This window comes from Rhincodon typus, chromosome 32 (assembly GCF_021869965.1).
Source record: "Rhincodon typus isolate 14 chromosome 32, sRhiTyp1.1, whole genome shotgun sequence".
NCBI lineage: Eukaryota > Metazoa > Chordata > Chondrichthyes > Orectolobiformes > Rhincodontidae > Rhincodon > Rhincodon typus.
Genome location: NC_063363.1, coordinates 21,751,243 through 21,757,959, shown reverse-complemented (window position 1 = coordinate 21,757,959; position 6,717 = coordinate 21,751,243).

Sequence of the window (6,717 nt, the reverse complement as noted above, 5' to 3'; positions counted from 1 at the left end):
GTGGACATTGCCCATTACAAGTCCACCACCATCTGATCCATCTCAGCCTCTCAATCACATTTGACATGACTTGACACCAGTGCTGTGGAGTCCTACTGACTGAACACATGGGCAGTGCAAAGATTACAAAGCAAAGATTCTTTATTCCACTGCCTTCTGATCATTACAAACCTGAAGGGAAATTAAAGTTAAGCTCAGAAGACATTTGAAAACATAAAAGTATTGACATAGAATTGTGCCTGTGGTTTACATCTGATAGAAAAAATACTATCTAATTTTACTTCTCATCAGGCCTCTTCCACCCATGACACCTTTTCCTGCAAAGAAGACTCATTTGACTGTTCCAGCTGTTCTGCTCAGTGTGTCCCTCTCAGTCACCACCTACTACTATAGGTTCCAACACAATTTCTCCAGTTGTTCTCATTCACTATCACTATCTGCTGTTGGAGATTCCATCAGAAGAACTTTAAGGAGGCAAGGACTGACCTTGTCATTGGTTAAACCAAGATCTGGAAATATTAGCTTCTGATACTGGTTGCAGTGTGTGGAGAATTATATGGTCCCTCTCAGTAGCATTTCTCATCTTGCTGAGCTCAAAGATCTAAAAAGAAAATGCATTCAAAAACTACTTTGGAATTTTTAAACGCGTAAAACCACTTTAGACATTACACATTGGTGCTGCTTTGTAGAATATTGAAGAACAGTAACCAGCTGTGAAGAAAATAATATTCAAATAGCATTTCTGTACTTGGCGCTCTGGTAACCTAATCCAAAGCGCAGTCATCCTAACAATTGAATGTGTTACTATATATCTCTTTTTGTTCTCTTGTTTGATAAAGGCAGCTATAGATTACTGCTGATCTTTACTCTCAATCTGGTGAGTTTATTACCAGCCTATATTTTACTTTCAGCACTGGGTGTTAGCTTCAGTATCTGAGGATTGTTGTGTGGGTTTACTATTCTACTGTTGACCATTCATTTCCCTTCAAGTCCCATCTGCACTGATGCTTATTCCTAGATATTGGCTTCAGTTGCTCCTCCATAAATAGTGATCACATCGCAAATAATCTTCACCAGTGGAAAAGGATAGAACTTAACAAATGCAGGAGCTGATTTTAGAAAGGATGCTATGTAAAAGAAAATGTAGATTCTAGCTTGTGAAAACAGATTTAAAATAAGAGAGGACGATGTTAACAGGTTTAATTTGTAGTGCATTCAATTATAGTGACTTTTCATTGATAGAGAAATTAGGCCCAATCCTTTTAAAAAGCAATTAAATGGGATGGCGGTTATCATCAGCAATGGATTTATCACCCACTTCTGAAAATCCTGTTGGTTCTGTAACTTATAAGTCACAATGTCAATCAAAAAAATCTTCACCTGCACAAAAAGTACAAATTTAAAGAATTCTGCAGTTTATTCAATAAGCTACAACATGCAGCCAAAGTAAAACAATTCCAGGACACTGGTTTATTAATGATTGCAGGATCCATATTCTATTCATGACATCAATTGTTCCAATTGCTTCTTCTAAGTCTATTAGTTGTATAAAAATAAAGTTGACCCTGCACTGGTAAAACTACAACACTCAACCGCAGTGATACATGTTAAAAGATATATAGACAAGTACCATATGAACGGAACTAAAAGTTTATTTTGCGTAAAAATTCTCCCCATGACATTAGGCTAAAAAAGTAATTTTTGTACATTTTGTGTAAATTAGACACTAATTTTCCAGGGATCAAACCACATTGTGATTATTAATTATTTATTGGGAATTACTTTGGTTCAGTAATTTAAAGGCATACACAAGAGCTTTAAATTCTCTCTCTATTAATTTTGGTGTCAATCTTCCAGCAAATTGGCAGCTCTAATGTATAGCTAATGCTCTACCACAGAACCTTTCTGAAGAATAGCAAGCACACAGCTTAATTTAAACAGGAGACAAAAGTGGCAGGGTCAACAAAATCGTTACATTATCACATGCAGTTTAATTCAACTCTCCACATTTGGAAGTTGTGAAGAAAGATGAAATTTCAGATTTCAAGTCAAGTGTCTTGTGATGGACAAGAACCATGAAAAAGATGTGATTGAGCACTCCATCTGAAAGCAAAAAAATCACAGCATCTACCACTTGACTTTGACAAAAAAACTAACAAATTTATCAGTTTGTCATCTGACATCAAAAGAAGAATTTGTAACAATTAGTCTGTGCTAAAATATGAATAAAACACTGATGAATTTTGGCATCTCAGCAAACAAGAACATTGCCAAGAATGGTATAAAACAAATCCTTATAAAGACAACTGACCATCCATCTGGTATAGCAGATGGCACAAAATTAAAGTGGATAGTCATGTTCAAGCACAAAGTTCCTCACAAAGAGAAATTTCAGAAAGGTGTTGCCATCCCATGTTCTCAAGAGAGGCTGAATTGATGAAGGTGGTTGCAGGTCATGGGTGAAAGAAGTGTGAAATTCAAGGCCTAGATGAATACACAAATAAAAAGATTTCTTCATCTAGGATATGTTGAACTCTCACCTTGTGGATGTAATCTTGATGTGAGAGCAACCAAAAGCAACATGGCATTTATTGGTGTGTTATTGCAGACCAAAAAGTCAGAGTATCTTTAAGACTGTTGCATGATATCACAACATGCAACTCTCTAAGTTAGAGACCCTGGCTTGCAGTCAGACTCCAATTTAGTACAATGAAACTAGTGCAGTTTGTTCAGTCAGTTATGAATATGTAAAGCTACATAAATAGTCAGTAATATAGAACTCTAACTATATTTAAGTCTGAGATATCATAACAGTATAAAATGTCAGTGTTGCTAATGAAATTCAAGATATGTCTCAAATGAACCCTTCATTGTGGGATGCATTGCATGAGCTAACATATAGGGAAATGCTCAGACCATGTCATATTGGCACTTGCATTTCACCTAGAAAATGTCAGTTATTTCTAGTGGTCTTACGATTTTTTGTCAGCCCAAACCTCTTAAGCACAGCATTTAAAAGCAATGCAACAGTTGGACTGTGATAGGGTTACATAACTGATGCAGCACCAACTGTTTGTGTACACATTGCCTGAAAATGATCTCTCCTGAAGTCAATCAAATATTGGTTGGGAAGGTTCTTGTGGTGCAATAGTAGCATCATTACCTCTGAGCCATGAGGCCTAGGTTCAAGATCCACCTGTTTTATAGATATGTAGTAAAATCTCTGAACAGATTGATTAGAAAGCATCTAGAATATTGGTTGGTAGGGGGTGTATAATAACTGGGCTATATAAAACTGCCTGTTTTGTGTCATTGTCAGGGCAAATTTCTACCACGTTGTGTTTTAGTTCTTGAATTGATTTGTTCTTTTATTTCAAAGAAGTGAGTTGTCAGCTTAATTACAGGACCATGTACATTTATGAACGCAGATCGCAGTCAAAGCATAGTTACATGAATTAATATTTGTTCACATTTTAAGCTCTATGTATAATCATTATAATGGATTCGTAACTTCTGCAAAAAATCCATTCATTGGCTGAAATGGATCTAAATAAGTAGAACCTGGACAGCAATGTGTAACTCATAATGTTGGCAAAATAAGTTTCAACACACAAAGGAAAGAGCAATGTTGGAGATACTTCACTAAAGTATGTCAGGTGTGCCTCAAGATATCACTCTGTCAGACGGTCAGGTCAAGTCCCAATCCAAAAATTTATGAAAATAATCTAGACAGACAGAAACTAAGCAGAATTGCATCCAGTTGACAGGAGCCAAGGTCTGAGTAAGTTAAAGTTCTGGGAATCCCAGTAGAATTCCTCCCCAGTGCTGTCCCTCTGCAGTGGGAAATTCTCAGCAATAGGAATAGTGATGGTTTTGCTTCCCAATTGAATGATTGATGGCTCATTTCAGGGTGTGTTTTCCAATCAGCTGCATGGAGATAACTTCTTGACATTGCTTAAGGCAGGTGCATTGCAGAAGGATATTCCACTGTGTATAGGGATGGCTGATGGTCCCCCAAATGATGCTCCCACTGTTCCATCATTGCCACTAGAAGGGTTTCCCTTCTTTTCTCTGGGCACTGCCTGCTTGGCCCAAGTTAAAGTTCATTCAGGGTTTCCTCTTCTCAAGGAGCCTCAAAATGGAGGCACCCTCATGTCCACCTTAACATCTAAGCAGAGCTCCCCCTTTCAGTAATGCTGCCAAAGCTCCATAGCTGCCAGTCTTCTGATTGGCTATGAGTTGTGAGTTATTTGTTGTCACATTAACTAGCAAGATACAGTTTTGTCACCACAATCCAGCACCATTTCGAGTTCCAAAAACAATGAAAAGAAATTACATAAATAGAGTTCATCTTCTGTACAAGGGGTCATCAAACACAGCTCCAGGACCCCTGCAAGGTCTCTGCAAGGTGTCCTGGTCTCAAAGAGTCCCTGTTCTGGGCACAGCAATGGTGACACCACCAAGAGTCCCTGCTCCAGGCACCACCTCCACTATAGCCGTTGACCCGCCGAGCACTGTCACAGACGATGACCCAGTACAGTGTGACACCGAGGCATGGGACGCCCTCTCAGGTGGATATAAGAAACCGTTAGCTTTGTTTGCTTGAGAGAGGAGCTCTTGCATCAGAAAAGTCTAAGCTGTGTGCCAATAAAGTATATGGTGAGAGCTGACATTTCTTCTTGTACTGCAGTTGGTTGAGTTGAACTCTCTTCACTAACTGGATGGTGTTTTGCTTTATATTGAGATCCACAGTGCATTTTCAATGACACAGCCAATGACAGTTCCTCATCTTTACTCCATTTGGAACTACTTCATAGATAAACTGCCAATTTTCAGCATGCGTACTGAGAATCTGAACCCAGGCAGCTAACAACACGAATTAGGAACATATCCAATATTGAAACTGCAGAACAATTTAGGATGATTTACAAATGCACTGGCCTATTAGCTACCTAGATTGTTTTCTTTTTCAGCATTTTTTAGCATTTTATCCAAAATCTTTCTTACTACTTTGGGAGATTAATTGTAAGTATAAAGCTATTAGTCAAATGTGACTTCAGACACAATCTTTATATTCCAACTAGTTAAGCTTTTCTCCAGTGACTTACCACCACCACTGACTGTTTTGCACTTTCTACGCAGTATTTTCTTTTGAGAAGTCATTTCACATCATTGATTTTTTTTTAGCCTGACAATTTTATGTTGATTGCTGAAACTTAGGTGCCTAACATTTTATGCTATCATTTTCAGGCTATTCAGTTCTTCCTGATGTGCTGAGGTGGGAATGCTTCTTGATGGATGGGAAAATGTTCTGTGAGAATAAATAGCTGGGGAACACTGACAGTTAATGCTTCCTCCTGAAGTTGCATTTTTTGCCTTTATTGACATTGCCAGATAGTGCCAGATTTATTTGTGGTGTTGAACATGGAATAAAAATCATGTGAAAAGTAATGGAACTGGTATCATTTTTGATTATTTGCCATTAGTTTTTTTTGAGACGGTGCCCTAACTTGTTAACAGTGGCAATTTAAAGATGTGGATTTGTAGTAATTGCTTTAAATTATTTTAAAACAGTCTTTGACATGTTTTGACACACCTCCATGGCAAGTGGGACTTGAACACAAACTTTATGGCCTAGAGATAGGAACACTTAACTTGCACCACAAGATCACTAATTGTCAGTTTTCTGTGGAATTAATTAATCAAATAATTATCAATTAATGAATCATTAGTTATAACCAGTTAATGCTAGTTTGATTTGTAAAAGAATACTTGAGGTTTTAACATTTAGTAAGGATCAAACATAAAGATTACTGTGTTAGAGTTTTCTTTTCCCCCATTTGATATGTTTACTGTGATTTAATTTAAACTGATTTATTTTTCTTTCCATCAACATCATTTTCACAGCATGGTTATGTGCACGTGACTCTTAAACCACACAGTCCATTAGAGCAGAAATCCAGAAACAGGAAATGCGCCATAAAAAAAACACAGGAGGTCTCATACAGCTGTCAGGCTCAATCTGCTAATCAAAGGGCCTTTTCTGTAAAGTTCAAGTCAGCGACCTTTCTTACACTAGTGCACATTCATTTCCTTTTGGGTAACATATATGCACAGCACAGTGCTATACACTCAGATCTAAACACCTTGCATTATGTCAAACATATGATCTGCCCACTAAGCATGCAATGGCCAACATGAAAGCTGCGTTTCGTTCCTCAGATAGGAGGCAATCCAACATCACAAATCCCTTGTCCGCTCCACACTCCCCTCCAGCTCCACCACACCCGGCACTTTTCCCTGCAACCGCAGGAAGTGCTACACCTGCCCCCATACCTCCTCCCTCACCCCCATCCCAGGCCCCAAGAAGACTTTCCACATCAAGCAGATGTTCACCTGCACATCTGCCAATGTGGTATACTGCATCCGCTGTACCCGGTGTGGCTTCCTCTACATCGGGGAAACCAAGCGGAGACTCGGGGACCGTTTTGCAGAACACCTACGCTCGGTTCGCAACAAACAACTGCACCTCCCAGTCGCGAACCATTTCAACTCCCCCTCCCATTCCTCAGACGACATGTCCATCCTGGGCCTCCTGCAGTGCCACAACGATGCCACCCGAAGGTTGCAGGAACAGCAACTCATATTCCGCTTGGGAACCCTGCAGCCCAATGGTATCAATGTGGATTTCACAAGTTTCAAAATCTCCCCTCCCCC